Source organism: Pygoscelis adeliae, unplaced genomic scaffold (genome assembly GCF_000699105.1).
Source record: "Pygoscelis adeliae isolate BGI_AS28 unplaced genomic scaffold, ASM69910v1 Scaffold79, whole genome shotgun sequence".
In the NCBI taxonomy this organism is placed as follows: Eukaryota; Metazoa; Chordata; class Aves; order Sphenisciformes; family Spheniscidae; genus Pygoscelis; species Pygoscelis adeliae.
In genome coordinates, this window is record NW_008825532.1 from 3,592,529 (window position 1) to 3,613,261 (window position 20,733).

Below are 20,733 nucleotides of genomic sequence, written 5' to 3' on the forward strand. Positions count from 1 at the left end.
GAATCCCCTCCCTCGACCTGCTGGCCACGCTGCTTTTGATGCCGCCCAGGATACGATTGGCCTTCTGGGCTGCGAGCGCGCATTGCTGGCTCATGTCCAGCTTTTCATCCACCAGTACCCCCAAGTCCTTCTGGGCAGGGCTGCTCTCAATCCCTTCATCCCCCAGCCTGTCTTGATACCGGGGGTTGCCCCGACCCAGGTGCAGGACCTTGCACTTGGCCTTATTAAACCTTATAGTTACATAGTGTCAAGCCAGAAATCTCCACCTAAAAGACATAGCTGTTTGCTCTGAGGTTGTTCACCAAAAGATGGGAGCAGGAACCTCTCCCAAGGCACCCTTAAGCTTTGGGCATGCTATTTAATGGTGTCACCATAACATTTTGAGGGCTGTCACCTGTCCCATGATTCACATTGTGACATTTCTATTTCTGCACTTTGAGACGTGGTTTTTCACCCAGCTGCCAGCAGCACGGCCCAGGTGTCTGCAAATAATCTGGAGCTCTGTGCCTGCAATTCAAATTATTCTTCTTCTTGTGCAGCACCTTGCAATTGTCAACATTGATTTTCAAACTTGCAGTGCAGCATTAAGCAGGAGCTGCTCTTCCTAGGGGATTTCTGCTGGCTGTTCTTCTTCTCCTTCTCTTTATTTTTCTCGCCTCAGACAGACCTTTGGGAGAGAGCTCCTCAGCACAGAAATACTTTGTTTGGGTGCCAAATCCTCATCACAGTGGGGTGTAGCCAGGAGGCTCGCATCCCTCTGCCAGAAAAACTCTTTGCTTTTCAGTAGCTCTCAACCCCCAGCATCCCTCTGGCAGCCAAAGGCAGGAAAGAGCAACCTTATTCCCATCCCAAAGCACTTATTTTCCCCCCTCCTTTTCAGGCTTCAACTCCACAAGATGCATCCCAGCTCACAGGCGTTACTCTGGTCCAGGTCTCTCCCCACAGTGTCTTCACACAACTGGCCTCCAGTTTGCCACTCTGGCTCCAAACGTAGCTTTTAAAATCAAAAGGAAAGCCAAGGCACGGAGAGCAACCCAGCTCTCGATCTGAGCGAGCCATGCCTGCCCGGGCCTCGGCAGCATACCGAGGGACACGGCTCCCCCCATGCCTGCTGGCTCGCCGCCCGCCTTTAGAGCAGATTAGGTATCCAGAAACAGAAGAGACTTTTTATTTGCTACTTCTATGGAGAGTTCTTGAGTTGCTCTCTGAGCAGCACTCATTTAAGAGCTGGCATGGCAGCCTTCGATTTCTTTTTAAGCAATCAGTGGTGGAGGCAATTTTAGAAAAGGAATGCAATTCTTGTAAGAACGATTTCTGCCTGGGCAAATGCTGCTGTCAGCAGTGGTACAAAGAAAACCGGGAAAGAAAATTCTGCCCCCCGGGAGGGGTGGGAGCAGCAAAGGCTGCACCAGCGCACTGTGCCCCATGGCTTGTGATCTCCCCAGGACCGCAGCCATGCTCGCAGGACAAGTGAGCTACCCTGAGACATGGAGGTGGCTTCTCATCCAATAAACCCCACAGAATGTCCCACGGGTCCTTCCCCTCTCAGAAAGCAAGCAGATTGTTTGCCTTTCTTTTCTGCCTTTCTTTCATTGCCATTTCTTTCCTGGTTTTGTTTTCCCAGCAAGGAAACAAAACCTTTACAGCAGTGTATCAGGTCAGAGGGTTTTACCGCTTGCACCATGAACCATTTTCAATCATGCTGATTGCTCAGATACCCTGGGGAACGGCTGGGTTGCAGAGCCCCCTGGGCTCCCTCTGAAGCACTTCTCTCCGGAATGAGAATCACACGGGGTAATATAGCACCGTTTCTGCTCTAGTAACACTTTCTTTCTTGCTTTGAGACAAACATGCTGTTCCCTGTTTCACACCCCTCTCATTCATTTGCCATGTGCTGCTGGCTGAGAGTCCAGCAGAGCAGCTTGCTGGTGGAAAAGGTCTGGATGCAGCAAATAAACAGGATTTTAGATGATTAAATTCTTAGGGGATTAAGGGGGAATATATACATACAGTTATCCATTTTACTCATTCTTTCACATTATTTTTAATGAGTACCTATACATATGTTGAAAGACAAGGAAAAGTAGAGAAAAAAAATGAAAACTGCAGGAAGAGCTGGGTGTGGTATTCATGACACAAGAAGGGACCGTGCCACACGGCACTGAGGAGAGAAGCAATACTAACAGTAGCATGAAGCCAACAAGCTCCCCCACTGGCGTCCTGCGACCCCCCCCTAGACAAACAGCCACAACAGCCACTACCTGCAGAGCTGGAGCTGGCACTGCAGCTCTCTGAGAGATTTTAATGAAGCTACTGCAGCTATTTTCTTGTAGAAACAATGCAAAGAGATTTTTAATCAGCACATCCACTTTGGAAGGAACAGGGCAGGAAAGAAAAATTGCCCCTGCAGAATAGACATTAATGCCCCAAGGGCATGGCCCCCAGACCTTCTTGCACTTGCCAGAGACTCACTGACTAAGTAACCTAGTGCCATTTTTCTTTACTTTCCTTATTTTCTGCTTTCATGACAGAAATCCCTAAAGGACAGAATGTGACGGGAAAATGAAGGGGAGTTTGGGTCTGGTAGAACACTTATGTGCAGCAGCCCCGTCCTATTCCTTCCTCGGGTTCATTCCTATCCCTTCATCACTTGACAGCTTCTAGCTATTATTAATTTCAGCAGGTAAAAGAGGACAGATCCTCCCTCCCCCTGTCCAAAAGCCTGACTTCTAAAACTCTGCATAACGAGCTGAGAAAATAAACCTCAGCACGTCACATACAACTCTGATCTGGGCTATGTTGGAAGAGAGTTCTGCCAATGGCAGTGTTTCTCCTAATAAAGTTTTGTAATGATGCATTTGCAAAATATATCAGGCTCCAGGAAAGCACTAAAACTGCTTAAATCACTGAGTTTCAAACATCCACATTTTCAAGGCTAATAGCTCTAAGAAATGGAGCATGCTGCACCATAGAGCAGACAAAAATGCCCAACTCACGAAGCCAAACAATGAAAACCAGTTTGCAATTTCCCTTTCCAAAGGGATTTGGAGATCGCACTCAGCAGAAAAGCCAGGAAAAAAAAGTAATTTTAAGACCCTTTCTTTCCCCTTGAAATGGCTCTGGGGATCTGATGGCACCTGGATCCATCCAGCAACAACAGTGGTCACTTGGTGGTTTGTGAACCCAATGGAGACACAAGCCTTGCCCAGTCTGCAGTGACCACCAGGTTCTGGACCCTGTTTTGGCATGTTTTGGTTGTGCAGATCTGCCCCCCATCCCCAGGCCCCCACATTTAGCAGATATACTCCTAAAACCACATTGGAGAATTGGAGTTTGCATAGCATTTCCTCTCCCAGATGTCTCTGGGAACAAGGAGTGCTTTGGCAGGGAGTTTGAGAGGGTCTTTGCCTCTGCTTACTGCCCTCATTAAGCTTATCAGTGAGTCCAGGAAAGATCTGGTGTTTGCTTCAGTCCTTCCCTTAGCACTCCAGGGGCCAAGGGAATTGGTATCTCATGCCAGGTTTGCACCAGGCTCTGCCAAGCACTACTAGTGGTGGAATTTTTAAAAAATACACTTGCTTCTATATCTGCCACATTTCTCTGCTGGGAAAATATATAGCAGAAATGCATACCGCCAGCATGAATTGCATTTGCCAATTGAGCTTATTTTGCTCAGTAAAACAGCTTTGAAACTGTGTTTGTGTTTTGCTACAGCGGCCAAATTTCTCAGCACAGACAAAGCTGAATTCCCAGCTCCCAGCTCTGCTGGGGCACAGGATGGGGTCTGGCTCTGCAGACCCTGGGACAGCCTGGGAGGCTCTCCTGCTCCTGCCTCTTTCATGGCTCCTCCATTCCCCAGCTTCCCTGCTCATGCCGATGGGGACAACTGACCTCAGATGAGTCGATTCGAGAGATGATTTTTCACACTGCATATTTCATCTTGCAGTTTGTATCAGCTAAAAGCTGCCCTTCTTGCAGTTTTGAGAACTAAAATATTACCCAGCAAAAACCAAGCATGACTCTTAATACAACCTAAAACACATTATCTTTTTAAGGAAGGCTTCGAAGTGAAGATGTATTCTAGTTATAGCAGCAAGGACAGTTTTAATCAATGTTGAACAGTTCAATTTCTACCCTAACCCTTGATTAATGAACATGAAATACCACCTACCTTATAACTACTCCCAAACACCTATGTTAAATAGCCTTTTGATTCTCCCCAGCTTTTTGAGTGTGCATGGAGCTTCAGCTGAATCCAGTTTGTACCATCAGCAACTGGAGTTATTCTGCGTCTGTCACTGTTGGCACTACATTTCTCTTAACCGTAATGAGATGACACTGAATTATAGAACTCTTTACACTGTTTTAATACTGTGATCATTCAGGTGTTATGAATCTGTAGGAATGTTAAGGCAGTTAAGTTATACATCTGCCCAGACGAAAAGGCAATAGTGTTTCCAAGGAATTTTTGACCAGGTAAATTTAACCAAAATTTAAGCCAGAAATGGCTCTCCTGCACCTCCCCTGCAGGCAGTCAAGTGGGGGTGTCTTCCGAGGGACTTGCTAAAACTTCTCAAATAAATTTCAGCTATCAGTGGGAGCAAGGCAAGCGTAGGGAAAAGAGTTTTTGTCCAGAGACACTCAGGTCTAGTGAAGCTCTGCACTCAGAGGGTGGCTAAAGACACCTTCCCTGACAAATTCAGGATCCAGTGGCTTGCTGAAGGTGTAGGGTGAAGCCTTGCTAAACCCCATAGATGGATGTCCCCAACCCCAACGGCAACTGCATCCTCCCACTCACCTCCTTTCACCCTTTGGGCTTGTAGCAGCCTCAGGGTGCTTATCCCTGCTCTGGTCTTCAACCTGTGACCCACCTTTCCCTGGTACACATGAAGGGTCAGGCACTTGGCTTGGACCACACAGCCAAAACATCCTATCTATCAAAACAAATGCAAGATTTCTCCAGTACAATTACAGTCCAGGCTAACCACTGTGTGCCCACAAAGGGGCTCTTGGCAAATTCCTGTCCTCTCCTGTGCTGTCCTGCAGAGGCGGTAACATGCAGTACACCAGGTCCACGTGAGCCAAAAAAATCAAGAGCACTGTATTTTGATGGTCGAGAGATGTAGACATGTTCCAGGGTAGAGACAGAATGAAACAGTGGACAGGCACGAACATCTGCCTGAACCTCTGGCCACAAGGCACAGCACATGCTGCACATTGAACACACACGCAGATGAATGGGGCCGTTTTTAAACTTTGTGCCAAGAAGGAAAGCTATGCTGTCTTCTTACCTAGAGGAGAATGCAAATATTCATGATAAAGCATGAACGAAGAAACTACTAAATATTTTAATCAACTCAGTCATCATATGAAACAGAAGTAATTTTCCCCTCTCAGGGCTGCGTGGATGGGTGCACACTTGCTGCCTGATGTAGCAGCAAGCATCTATTTAGGCTGCTTTAGCTTAATAGCTAAAATTCAGCTCTTTGACTTCCTGTGCTTAGGAAAGAAATTGATATACATTTTTTAAACCTTGAAATAGAAAGAAGCTAGTAATAACCACAAGGAGGGCAAAAAAGAAGAGCATTCAGTGGAAAATATAGCGTAAGGTAATCCAGAATAGCTTTAAGTGTTTCCCTCATATCGCCCATTTCTTTCACTTATTTAAAATCTCCTTTTGAAGATCCCCACAGTCCTTCCTAAATCTTTGTGTTGTCTACATGATGGTTGTGCTATTCCCTATCCAGATCATTAAAAGAGGTGTTGAGCAGCGTGGTATCTAGGGCAGGATCTCAAGGTCCTGGCTTGCCACAAAGAAAACCAGCTATTTCATCTCAACCTTTGCTTGCCATTTCCTTCTGAATTTTTGATGTGTGTCTTTCACCCTGTGGGCTCTTCGTTTCTCCAGCACTCCCTTGCTAGCAGGGCTCAACACCAACCTCTGCCACAGTCCTTGTCCAACAGCAACACAGGGAACGCTGGTCTCTACCACCCCAGATATTTTGCTCTATAAATAAAAACATCGGAGCTGTTTCCCTAGCTTTTTTACTATTCTCATCTAGCTTTCTTTAACCTGTGCATGTATTTTCTAATATTTACCACGTGCATATGAACAAAAACTTTCATCTTTCTGTTAATCTAACTTGAGGTTTTTTTGTTCTCATCTGCCTTCCTACTCCCCTTCCATTGCCAAATAAAGAAAAAAAGCAAGCAAGAACCTGCCACCCATTAAATGATCTTGACAGCAGAGAGCCTAAAAACAAACAGTCAATCCAAACGCAAACTACAGGATACTTCATTTTCATTATCTTTCAGGCAAACCTCATTTGACTCTTAATGGTGAATCTTAATTATTATATACGTGAAACTAGTTAAGCAATAGATGAGAGGGAAAGCAGAGATAACAGGGAAAAAAATGTATTTTCAGATGGGATACAACAAAGACATAAAGTATCCCCTAACTTCGGGCTGCTTTCAGAGGCGCTGTGTACAGTGACGCCATCTCAGCCCAGTTACTGCCCTGCTGCCCCCCCTCGCTCTGGTGACACCCCATATCAGCCTGTAACGCTGCAGAAATAGTTGGTATCACTTTTCCCCAGTGCAAGGCACTGACTTGCACATTTAAGTGGCTGTTCCCCAGTGGAAAGGCCAACATGGAAAACAAGCTGCTCATTTAAGGAGAGAGTTTCCCTTTCATCTTAAAGACACACATTAGACTTCATGTTTTACTTGCCAGGATGGTAAAAAATTCCACTGCAGAATCACAGCTGCCAACAGCTTGAAATGAGCTTAGACAGCCATGGGCAATTAGCAATCTTACAGTCATTACCAGGTTCATGATTTGTCATATGGCCTTTTTTTTTAATTCTCTCTTTATTAGTGAATTCAAGTACAGATAAAAAATGCAATGAAAACTAAAAAAAAACAAAACAAAACAAAACAAAACACTGCAGGCTGCATTTAGATCCTACAGAAACTGGATTTTTAGACCTCCATTTAGACAAGTGTTGTGCACAAATATTTGTCTACACAAAGTGGACACAAACTTCAATCATCTTTGTTGAGTTTAGGAAGAATGAGGATGTCACGGGATACATCTCAATTACAGTCACCCAGAGTTCATGTATGTCTTACCATTATTACTAACTTAAATTTACAGTATTATAATATAGATTGCAATAATAACTTAGACTGGAACGTACTTCTGGAGTTCTCTAGTCCATCCCCTGCTCAAAGCAGGGCCAAACGCAGAGTTGGAGAAGGTTTCTCGGGGTCGCACGCTCAGACAGAACATTTCCATTGGAAACCTTGTTTTGGGCTGTATTCAGACAACCATTTACAAGTTTCAGATCTGGCAGATATATTACCAGTCCAAGCAGATTTTCCACCTCGCTACTATGTTCTTAGCAAATTTCCATATGGGTTGAATAATAGAGGAGGGAGAAATACATGACTGCTTCTTGCAGAGATGAGAAAAAAAACCCACCTGAAATGGGTCTTGTCACAGAGGCTTTGGAAAGCAGTCCAAAAGAGACTTAGATACCAGCAGGGGGCCAGACTTAATGCCTGTCTCCATAAAGATAAATGAACCTGAAGGTATAGGTAATTAACTTCCATGCAAACGAGACATAACAGCAGCAAATTTTTGCTCAGTTTGCCTACTCCTGAAATCAGTCATCACTTTGCCATTGGCTTCATTGGCAGCAGGACCCACTTCTCAGTTCAATGTGAAGCTCATTTTCATTACCCAAAGCAGGCTGTGCTGCAGGCTGGGTGCCCTGTAACAGCCCCACGCACCCAGGCTCTAAAGCTGTGCCCAAGGCAGGCAGTGCCCCGGCGTGGGGACAGAGGACGGTGCCACATGTAAATGCATGTCACAGACTGCTGGCCCTTTGCCCTGGTACTCAGCATCACCAGGACCAAGTCAACCCCCTCTCGTGGGGTCTCCTAGGGGACTTACTAAGCCTCGGATGGAGGCCATGGAGTCCCTGCAATCCCCTGCCTGGGAATGCACCATTTTTGGCACCTGCATGGCAAATCCCAAAATGTACAAATACCCGAACAAAAGCACAGCCCTCTGTCCTTCAGATGGAAAAAAACCACTTTTTTTCCTTATTTGTGTCCCATTTCCTTTGTAAATTTCTTCTTTGCCAATGCCTCCAAAGTCTTCCCTCTCAGATTTTCCCTCTCAGATTTTGCAGCAATCCCAGTTCCCACCAACAGCAGCCAGACTGGCAGTCCGCGAGGGAGGTGGGACTTAGCAAACTGAGCAAAAAGCACTTTTAAGGTTGTGCCTAAAACTGGATATTTCCCTGGCAACGCGGAGAACTTGGTACATCTCATGACTTGCAGCGTGCACGGATTTCCTCACTGTAGCATCAGCCCAGGGAGCTGCAGGGAACTGGCTGGAAACGGTAATTCCTCCAGCTGCCACAAGCATCCAAGCACCTCCAGCCCAGCGCGGGTCAAGGCTCACTGCTATGCACTGAACAGCATTTGGGGGGACACAGCCCCCTGCAATGGCTTGTGCCCTACAGAAGGACAACACAAAAGCCATTATACTTGTAAAGCTCTTCATCCCAGCACACAGCAATGCCATAAAATGAAGAAAACATAGCAGCAAAGCACAGCTTAAATTCATTTCCACTTGAAAAAAAGGATACATAGTTTTACTTCAAGGACTTTGAAACCACCAAGCAACTTGGCTTTTAGTAGAGCGAAGCCAGCGTGAAACACGGACCCCAAATCCTAAAACTATACAAATGGAAAACTCAGGCATGTCCTCGCTAGGAAATTTGCCCCAATTCCCACAGCGCAGCTGGAAGTGGAGCAACATCTCCTGACCCAAGACAAATTACACAGAGGCCTCAACCTTTGGTAATGAGTCCCAGCTTCCCAAGCTATGGTGTCACAGGCAGTGGCAGTAAATTTGTATTTGGAGTCACTGTTTGTAGAGAAAAATGCATGCAGTGCAACCAAATTAATTAGAAAACATAAGAACTGACATGATGATGTACAAGAAATGAACAAAAAGGAATCCAAAATCATCTCCTTTGCTGCTTCTCGCTGAAGATGTTTTAGCATATTGTTCTTCAATACAATTCAAATTATCAGCTGGTAGAACAATTATCTACCTAAAAGATTTAACCATGATTAAAGTCTGAACAATCTGCTGAACAAACACCGACTCAGCCTCACTTGAACTGAATTTTAATTCCCCACACATTTAGTGCTTTACCTACAGATTTTTCTGGTGCTGAGGCTAGCAGGGTACTAGGCAGCATCTCTTACCCTCCTACACACTATTTACAATTCATCACGTCATTACCAGGAGGGCCAGCGCATTGGTTGCATTTCTTTGGCCTGGCCCAGTCCATGCAATTAGCTCATACCGTGTTTCAGGGTCCCATCTGTGTGCAGTTTATTTCGCTCCCAGCGTAAAATCCAGGGAAGCCTAAAACCACGTTGGTGTGTACACAAGACACAAACTGCAACAAAACAACAGGGCACTCCAGCTATTTCTCTTAGAGGTACTGCAAAATCCCCCACCACTGCCTTTATGAATACATGTATTCAGCAGACTGAAATGGAGGTCAAGAGCACTGAAATTCCATTTTCAGATAAACAGCAAGAGCAGATAGTAGAGGGAAAACAGGCAAAAAGGTGTGTTTACTGTACTGGGGAGAGGCAGCGCTTTCAGCTACACTTTAAGACCAGGGCAGCATCCCACAGCTAAGGGGATGCTCGCTCTTCCATGCCTGGGGCTGTTGCCTGCACTCACCTCATTACACTGGTGCAGCAGTATTGACCATTATTTCCAACTGCCCGTAGCTCACAGCTGGGTTTTGGGGTTGGCTTTCTTTCTTTTTGTTTTTTCTTTTTTTTCTGATAACTTGCAAATTAATGAAACAATCAACAGAAAAGCCTAGGGAGTGTGTAGAGAGAGGGAGGCAGGCTCACCTTTGCAATAGCTGAGGAAAAAAGGCACAAGGGCTATCGGCAGCACAGCAGGGCATCCAGGGCTTGGCGGGTCTGCTTAAAAGGATGTTTTAGGGACCCAACCCCACTCTCACCACCTTCGTGATGCCAACGGCGCCCCAAGCACAGCAGATCTCCCCCGCAAAGCCCCAGATGGCGTAGGGCTCTCAGCGAAAAACAGCAGGAAATTGTCCAGAAGGTTTTCATTGATGTTCTGGAGTTTAAATTGATGTTTTCATTAAAATAGAAATGGGCAGAGAAGTGCCCCAATTTCAGCCACACTCTGTTCACGTTGGGATTTTAAAAAGAGTTTGTTTCAAGGGGGATGGAAGGTCCCAGTGTTTTCATATGGAATGTGGCAATTTTCTGTTTTAATACAAAAAGCACTTTTTCAATAAAAAACATTCTATAAATATTTTTAAATCCTGCAGTCACATAAAAAATATTACTTTTTTTAGTTCATATCACAGAAAATTTAGAAGCTTTGACTTCATTCTGTTACAAGAAATTATGTATTTATTAATCGAAACTGAACAATAGTTAGTGAAAGTAACAGTTTCGGTTTCCTTTTATTAAGATCCTTAATAATCAAACTGTGAATTCAGGAGACTTTGAAATGAGGTGGTATAAGCTGGATCCACTGCTCAGAATCAAAATCACTATGTCCACTTTACACATTGCACATCATAGGATTCTTTTGTTACTTTGTTTGAAATTTGAACACCAACTCCATGTCTTGTAAATCCTACTTTGCTTTGAGGTGATTCCAGCTGTTCGTTTACCTGATATATTTACAACCTCTATGCAAGTGCTCTGCCATGATGAAAGGAAGAAAGAAGAATGATCAAAGACAAATTTTCCTGTCCTTTGTACTCCATAGTGTCCAAACAATTAGATATTTTGTTTACTGAACAAAAACTATTAAAAGTTACTCATTCCTTACTACTATAAACATGATAGAACATTATTACCCATACGTTAGTGCACTGATTCAAACAGGACACATCTGCAATAGCTGTAGGCAGGTATCATGTGTTCAGTATCCACATTTAAGTTTTTTCTTTTTATTTCATTATCAATAAGCAAATTATAGGATAAAACTCTTATAAGTAGGCCACTATTATACACCAGTGAAAGATAAACCTGAAATGCGTATGCAGTGTATTAATTGTGTAGACTTAATAATGAGTATTACTACAGAAGTAGCAATTTTTTCTAACTCCACTTAATTTGGTGACTAAAGCAGCACTTGTGATGGATCCATTAGCTCAGTGCAGAGGACATGTGCCCACATGTTTTTTGTTCTTTACAGTGCAGACAATTTAATCAAATCAATGAGTTGATAAGAGGAATGATTTCCAGAGATTTTTGGCTAGGTGAACTCAAAGACTTCTTTGTATTCTTATGGAAGTGCAAGGAAACAATTGGCTTAACTCCACTTCGATAAAGTCATACAGCAATTTTTTGCTATTCTATTCAAAACTTGCTTTATAATGCTTTTAAATTATTTGATGAAAAGATCTTAATGAATACTATTAAATAAGAAACAAACTTCTGAAAATGCATGAATGCATTTATATAAAATTATACAGTACCACAGAAATGAAGTGAGAAAACTTCAAGCCCTCAAAATTTTCCTTTCATTAATGATGGTGAAATCACAGTGAAGGAGTGAGAGTCACAATGCACCCCACCGGGATGGAGAATGGTGATGAAAAATCTTCCAGTCCCATTATTACCGAGGCAGTTACAGCTGCCTCAACTATCTACAAAATACAGAGCCGCCTCCTAAAGCTAAAGCCCTGTGCTAAGGGGCTGTCAGGATGGGGAGGTACTTTCCAGCAGTTGAAGAAAAATCTAGAAAAATTCTTAGAGCTCCCATTATAAACCACAGCCCGCTGAGCTAGATCCAGATAATCACTGGTGGGTACCTAAACACCAGCGGCTCCCGCAGAGCCCACACACAGCTGTCCACACATGCCGTTATCTGCTCAGCATGAGGTATCCGACCTTAGAAATCATGTTCCTATTTTCCGTTTAAAAATTTTTCAAATGATAAAGCTGCACAGGGCAGGTAAGTGCGGACACACTCAGGCATCTACTCAGGCAAGTTGCAGCTGGGAAGAAACCTTATACTCGGGTAAGTGCAGCATGGGAGTTCAAGTCAAAAGAAGACAGGCCATGCAGCAAGTCTTTCTTCAAATGTCTTTTCACAGAGCCTTCGTGAGAAATTTAAATGGAAACTTATTCAGAGAGCAACAGAACTCTAATCCGGTGATGCCAAAACAGCTACACACCCCAGCAAAGCCACAATGCCAGGAGCCACTCAGCACTGTCAGAGCCATGCAGGCCACCCAGCTTGGTCACCACAGCTGAAACAATGCAAGGATGTCACCCGCAGCCAAGGTGACTTTGTTCTTCCCATGAAGGGGCTGCAACAACCCCTCTGTCCCAGCTGACAGCCCCCCACGGCAGCCGCCACGTTCAATCACCCGTTTCCAGAGGTCCCGCAGAGCTCTGCAGATCCTTTCGGAAAGGATTGATGCATTTTAACAGGCAATTTCTGCAGAAAGGGCCAGCCTGCCTAGCCAAGGCCTGAAGCAGAAGGCAATTTTATAACCATGTGTACTAAACAGCATCCTAACGAGTGATGGCAGAAGAGGACGAGAACCAGCACTCCTCCTTGCCACACACCAGCCTTCCCCACTGAGGCAGATGCGGCTGACCTTTCCGTGGACAACAGGCGATTGAACCCATCAATTTGTCCAATAAATGATAGAACGCATTAAAGTAAGAGTTTTACAGCAGTGAAATGTCAATATGCCAATAGGCACTGGTGGCTTTCCATATGACTAAACAACACGTACACATCCAGAAAATGTCACTGTCTTGTGGCAAGAGCCAACAGGCATTCAAAAGATGTTTATTTAGAGACCCATGCAGCCACACATCACCACGCTCATCAGCACCTGCCACCACACACGGTTCGGCCTAGGAAGACACCAGCAAAGAGCAGGGATAATCCACTGCTGAGGGCAATAAGAAATACAAATGCAGCCTGGGCTTACTGCAGCTATTGGGCTAACTTTGAAGCATTTTAGAAAATGCTGAAGTGCTCATACCAACACAATGTTATGCCATGGGTACATCAGCTGAAAACAGAGAAGATTAAACTGACAGTCTATATTCTGATTTATGACATAAAAATGGCAGGATCTTTACTCATTGGGCTTGATAAATAGTTATGCTGCTTGACTTTTTAATTAAATTGTGAAGACTATTATTTATTATATGTCCATAAATTGTTTGTGTAACTAGTTATGGTATTGAGGGATCTGAGAGCAAAAGCCAAATAAAATAAAAGCTAATAAAAATGTATTTTTTTACCATAAAATCAATAGTAATTTAAGCATGCTAGGGGTCAGAATTCTATTTGAGAAAGATTGATCATCTCACAGGAAAAATTTTTAAACATTTGGCTGGTTTCTTCCATTTTCCTAGAATTGCCTTCTTTTGGAGAACCAACAGCAAAATGTCAAAACACGTTGATTTTAAAATTCTGGGCTTTGAAGATCACCCACATTTGTGCATATCAGGCAAGTGTTGGGGAATATATATCTAAACAAAACTGCCTGTAAGCTTGCTAAGAAAGGTGAACACACCACGATGGCATACTACATATTTACATGTGGCAATAAAAGTAATCTGTAATACCTATTTCCCCACATATGAATTCAATACTAGGTAATAAAAATCAATACATCACAGAAGAGGATCTACAGGCACAATTACGGATCCAATTTTTTTACCACTGGTATAAAAAAAATCTGTTAACTTACAGTAATGTTAGGAGACTTTCATGCCAGTTGGATGACAGAAAACTGCGAGGAAAAACTACAGCTGAAGGAAGCTAATTATGGAAAATCCTGTATAACATAATGCTTAACGCAGAAGTGAGTATAGCTTCCGCACTTTTCTGCATTACAGATGTACAGATTTGTTTAGGTAGATATCCCAGAACAGTAAAGAGAAATGTGAGCATAAAAATATTAGATTTCTGTAAAGAAAATAAGAAACAGCAAGCTAGCACTGGTTGGGAATGCCTCCCTTTCCTTCAGCACATCCTCACACATATGCAGGGATCTTCCCCACAAGGACCACGTCTTGACAGATACAACAGGTTCAATATAATTTCTTGTTTATGTGCACAACTAAATAGAAAGAGACGGGGAAAACTTTACATCTTACGAAATATTAGATATGCAAGTCTAGGGAGTGAAGCTTACAGGGTCTCAGCTCATTTAGTCTTTGACAGGAACACTGAAATCATTACCGCACTAAAGCCTGGAAGCTGTGATTTATGGGAACTGTATTTGAAAGCAAACCAGCTCAGAGCACTCACCTTTCCCTGGAAGCCATTTCTTGGGTTTGTCTAATACTTTCTATTAGAAATTATGCCTGCCACCTATTTCTGAGAAGGTCTTACACCTCTGCTGTTTGCTGCCAGACACTGAAATTCTGCAGAGAGAAAAGCCCCCAGCTAGACAAGTACTTTTTCTTGGGTTCATTCTGTATGGGGCTGCTCATGTTCCTTCTGCTCCTGGTGCCAACAGCAATATTTTTTTGCAGCCTGTCAAAACAGTGATTAAATCCAAGACTGCAATCTAAAGTCAGCCCTCAGCAGCACCAGAGAGCCCCAGCGGAGGCAGCCGGGTCCTGCCTGCACCAAGGGTTTCTGCAGGCACCTTGCATGGGGATGGATGGGAAAGATGCAGGGACTGAGCCCAGCAGCACATCCCACCCCCTCAGTGGGACTAATGTGCTCCTGCAACAAACCCATCTGAGGGCCTCGCTTCTCCGTGGGCACTGAACCGGCAACGCTTTGCACACAGCCTCACCTCCCCTGTATGGCCCACATCTGTTGCACTGCTGTTTACAGATTCCTACCTGATCTATATTGCAACAGAGGAGCCCCAGCCATGCCCATGCAGTTTTCCCAGCTCACCCACCACGGAGAGGTGTCTGAGATGTGAAGGGGGGTGGCAGTGAGGCAGCATCCCCCACAGGGGATGAGGGAAGGGATACATTTGTCAGCTGAACCTTCTTCCGAGAGGGGCAGAGGATGCTGCTGGTAGCTCGGAGGAGGGCTGCACAACAAGGCAGATGCAGAGATAGAAGTACTCAGAGGAATGTTAATTTACCAGCAGGCAGAGGCAAAACCTGCTGCTGAGAAGACAATGATTATCTCTGCATGAAAAGGAGGGTCTGGAGCTTGTAAATGTCTAGAACACACCTTCACAGCCTCTCAGACATGCCACCCGTGACAAATTATTTGTCAAGAGCCCCAGTGCATGTTGTAGCCCAGCCCTGGGTGCTGAGCACACCCCAAACCCTTGGGCCCGTGCATCAGCTCTGCACTGCTGCTCTTGCACTGAGATGTACATGAAAGCAAATCCACTTGGAGCTGTATACCTTTCCCAGGCCACAACACACAAAAGCCCAGACCTACTCACTATCTCTCCAAGGTGTTATTGCAAAAACAAAATAAAGCAGTAATTTGCTTTTGTGGAAAGCAAAGAGTATTTTATTGCAACATCAGAAAGCATTGACTTTTGCAAAGATGAAAAAGCACCAGCCTAACAGAAAGTGATGCTGTAACTTCCTGAGCTTCTCTAATGTTTGTGATTCCTCTGGCAGAACCTGGTGAGAAAGCAAAGATTTTGCATTATGCAGGCCATATTCTTTCGCTAATACATCTCATTCAAAGGCAAAAAAATACATGCAGGCATTGATGTACTTCTAAATATTTTGAAGATATTTCTATATCCACACTTGCATTATTGTGTATCTTTCTCCTCCTTACAAACTTAATAGTGCCAATTAAGTTTAAAAAGCTGTGCAAGCTGAATCGGTGAGGCTTAAAAATGTTTTGGCCGATTAGGTTTGGAAAGATGCCTTGCTTTAAAAATATTTTCCTTGTCCCTGTGCATAGAGCCAAAGGTGACTCCACTTTGCAGCATATTCCAGCTGAGCTCCAGATAAGTAAGTGGGCTGCTGGTACAATAGGAGCTCCTAGAGAAGACGCACATTCAGATACTGCATACCTTCCTTTCCTCCTAGCCCCCATTTCACATTCCTTACACAAGCCAAGAAGTCATGTTTGTGCATGCATAAAGTCTCACGGAGGGACATTTCAGCACAAGCTTTGCAGAATTTGCCCTTTACCACCTGCTACAGGTGTTTAAAAGGATACGTGCAAGCCAGGATTCCAAGGAAAGTGGGTGTAGAAACCCAGGACTCTCAGCATGCCAACTGGCAAAGCAACAAGGAACGGTCATACATCTTGGCAAAAGTTCTGTGAAACATTTCATTTTCAATGAATCGGCATTTTCAAAGGAGAAAGTGCTTCATCAGAATATTCCCTTTTAGCTCTAATGTGAAGATACACCACAGTAGTTTGAATTGCAACAAATCCCTCCATAAAAAGTGCTGAGCTAGCAGGGCTGTTTGCCTGAAAGGTTATATGAAAGATTTGTACAAACACCATCAAAGATGAAATGACGTGTTAGCTTCTGGATTATAACTAATCCCTCTGGAAATAATCACTTATTCAATCAACAAAATAAGATCAGTTACATTAACCTTGAAAGATCTACTAACAGCTACTCTCCAAGCTTCGCACACATAGATGATGAGGTTTAGCACCGACAGTTCCCAGAATCTGTTTCCTCACTCTATTTTCACCATAAAACAGTGAAAAATATCCTCAGGCCTTTTCACTGTTTTGCTTACATGGAATGAAATAATATGGAAGCTAATTTTCTTCTCACATGCCCATGTTTATCTCAGGCTTGGCTTCAGCAAAGTTGCTGTACTTCATGTAAACATAAGTGGGAAAGCACACAGGGATGCAATTTCTCCGTACAGCACTATGGATTTTCAGAAAACTTAATTCAAAGTGCGTACTGGAGTTGGGCCCTGGCTTGAGATACGTGTACAACTTTTTCAGGCAGTCAGGAGACCTTCCCAAATTCGGGCAGCACCAGGTATCTCTGATCAGACCCAGCACAGGCTTTGGACTCCTTATGCCCCAAAAAACACCATGGATAAGGGACTTGCAGTGTTTTCAGTTGAGCTGAGCTCAGCACAGCTCTGCTGAGCTGCAGAGCAGATGGAGAGAAGGCTGGGAGAGGGACTTTTTATTTTCTTTTATTTTCTTTTATTCTCCCTGTCATCCATAATTTAATTTAAAATACACCAGTGTGGTGTATTTTTGTCTCAAGAATAATTCTGACCAGAGACCATAGCTTCCTATGGAAAGTGTCACGCTGTGGTGTCCTTTGATTCATGTTGTGCAGCTGCTCCCCTGCAGGTGATGCTGTACCTTCCCACACTGCAGCAAATGCCTGCAAAATGAGAGGCTTTGCAGCAATCCCAAGCTCAGCATGGTCATTTCTGGAGTGCGGCCATTCCCGGCGCTGGAGCAGTCCATCAGCACCAAATGGATGAGCACTGAGATCTTGGATATAACCCGTCCTCATGCGAGCAGCATACACAGCTCAGTGAGCTGGCTGGTGGGAAAGGCAAGGACATTCCCTCAGCCATCGCCTATTTCTGAGTCCTTGATTTTTTCTCAGAAGGGAAATTCAGAACAAATGAAACAGAAAAGGTGATTCAGATCCCCTGGCAGGTAAAAACTACAGGAACATCAGAGCTTTTTGCAAAGGGAGGTCCGTACCCTGCCAGAGCTCCATGAGTGCTCCAGTGGAATACACCAACAACAGAAATTGCCAAGAAAGGATGGTTCAAGAGGAGTCAACAACCAACTGGAAGGCAACACAAAGCTGTGGTGTACTGCAGCCAACCTTCAGCTACACTCACAAAATTGCAAGTAGTCAGCTTTGCTCAGTATTCCTGTAAAGTAATAGCATTTAGCTACTGGCTATGAAGTACCAGGATGACAAGGTTTCCTGGCGAGCTGGAATTACCTGGGAAATGTTCACCAAAGTCCAGATCCATAGAAGGGTTTGAGTGCTGGACTCCATTTTAAGCATGGTACCCAGGGAGAGCAGGTTGCCACAGGATGGTTTCCACAACTGCTGCATGGTAACGTACAGGAGCTGCCTGCAAAGACGTGGAAGAAAAGCAGATGTCTCCTGTTGGCCAAGACTTGGCCGAAGCATTCACATGTCCAGGTGCAAACTGTAAATATTGAAAAATGTTGTATCTACAGACTGGCAGTGCCACTGGAGACAGGCAGCATCTGAGCAGAGAGCTGAATTTCAGCCCTGAAGTCCAAGCCCAAAGGCTCAGCTCTTGGGCGCTCAATCCAGCTCTGACTGAAGCCAACAGGAAAGTTCATTCCAACATAGGAAGGAGCAAATTTGCTGGTGTTTATATTCATAAGTATATAATTAATATTTCTGAAAGATTCATTCTGGGAGCTCTGGAGAACAGCAACATCAGAAGAAAGCAGACTTGAAAAGAGAAAGGAGAGGTTGAGTCAATAACAGTGTCCTTATCATCCATATACTTAACAACTGCACCTTTCTGTTCCATTTTTAAAAGAAATCACCCTCATTTGCTATCTGTGCATTTATGAAACACCTTTACCCTGCAATCCTCTAGGAAAGTGATTAAATTTAATAGAATCTGCCTACGTTCTAAAGCTGAGATGGAAAGTACTTATATTTAATAGAAACTGCAGCTTCTAAGTGATTATGATATTTAATTTGCATTCTCTTTGCTATTTTAACTGCAGCTTTATTAGAACAGCATTGTTGGCTGCAGCATTTATCTTTTACCATCATTATCATGATAAGAAAAACATGGAAAGCAGACAAAAAACAGGGAAAATATAAAAAGACAGCACGCACAAGCAGAATAGGCTGAATGTTTGTGTTTGGGGAAAAAATATCTCAGATCTCTGCAAAGCCCAAATCCCCATTCACCCTCCCTATGAGCTTCCAGGAAAAGAAAAGAAGATGTAGGATGTTGCTGGCTCATTTCCATACCAATTAAACATCCTTTTGCTTCAGCAGAGAGAGGCAGACAGTCAGCAGGTGAAAACTCAGCCCTCCAGCAAGCTGTGCCTGTTGGCACTGGTGGAAGAGGCTGCTCGCAGCCTGCCCGTTTCCTCTATCCTTAGATGGTGGAACCAGAAATTCCCTTTTCTTTCTCTGCTCTCTCCCTCTCTCAGGACCCACTAAGCTTTGTGGGTTGGACCTGGTGCCAGATGTCTGTGTTTCTCCAGTTCAAATCCCCAGCCAGAAGATTACGCACGTCTGCACCGAGAGGATCGTCTTGAATTTCTGTTAATGAAATCATCACAAACATCAAGAGACAAGGTTGTGACGCTGGGCCCAGCACACCCAGAGCATTTAGCAGAGGTGAATTACGAATGGGTGAGAAGGGAGGTGGCTGATGGGGTGGCTGAGCCAGGACCAGGCAGGTGCCCAGAGCCCCTCCGCCCTCCTGAACCCACAGCCTTGCTCCAGCCCCACCAGGCTCAGCCACGGGGGTTATTAGGAGTCAGAAGATAAATTGCAGAGGCAGAAAGGTGAGCAGAAAGGCAGCTTGATCACAGACCCCAGTAATCACTTTCCGAGCTGGAACCAAAAGGGTATTCACCACTGAAATGGTGAATAATCATAGAGGGTGATAATAATGCTATGTAAACTGAGCTGCAGTCTCAGCATCCACATTCCCCTTTGCTACCAGTTCAGTACCATTCCCCAGATATTTTTTAAAGCAGATCTGCCAGCTCCCCAGCATGTTCTTCCTCCAAAACTTCTTAAGATGATGATGCCAGCTTGATGCCAGTGCCAGCAATAGATGCCCAGATAGAGGGTGATAATAATGCTATGTAAACTGAGCTGCAGTCTCAGCATCCACATTCCCCTTTGCTACCAGTTCAGTACCATTCCCCAGATATTTTTTAAAGCAGATCTGCCAGCTCCCCAGCATGTTCTTCCTCCAAAACTTCTTAAGATGATGATGCCAGCTTGATGCCAGTGCCAGCAATAGATGCCCAGAGCCTGGAGAAGGAACACAGGTCAGCAGGAGAGCACCTGAAGAGCAGCACAAAGGAACTGCAGGCAGTAAGACAGCTTCATCAGGGGCCCAACTTAAATGCTTCTATGCAAATGCACGTAGCAGGGGGAATAAACAAGAGGAGTTAGAGACGTGCGTATGCCTGCAGGGCTATGATCTTATTGGCATCACGGAGACGTGGTGGGATGGCTCCTATGATTGGAGTGTTGGAATGGAAGGATACGGGCTCTTTAGGAAGGACAGGCAGGGGAGATGAGGACAGGGTGTCGCCCTCTATGTCAATGACCAGCTGGAGAGTGTGGAGCTCTGCCTGGGCATGGATGAGGAGCCGACCGAGAGCTTATGGGTCAGGACTAAAGGGAAGGCAGGGACAGGTGACATTACGGTGGGGGTCTGCCAGAGGCCACCTGACCAGGAAGACCGAGTGGATGAGGCCCTCTATAGACAGGTAGGAGCAGCCTCACGCTCACAAGCCCTGGTCCTCATGGGGGATTTCAACCACCCCAACATCTGCTGGAAGGACAACATGTCAGGGCATAAGCAATCCGAGAGGTTCCTGGAAGGCTTCAATGATAACTTCCTTCTCCAAGCGGTAGAGGAGCCAACGAGGAGAGGTGCTTGTTCTCACCAACAAGGAGGGGCTGGTGGGGAATGTGAAGCTCAAGGGCAGCCTGGGCTGCAGCGACCATGAAATGGTGGAGT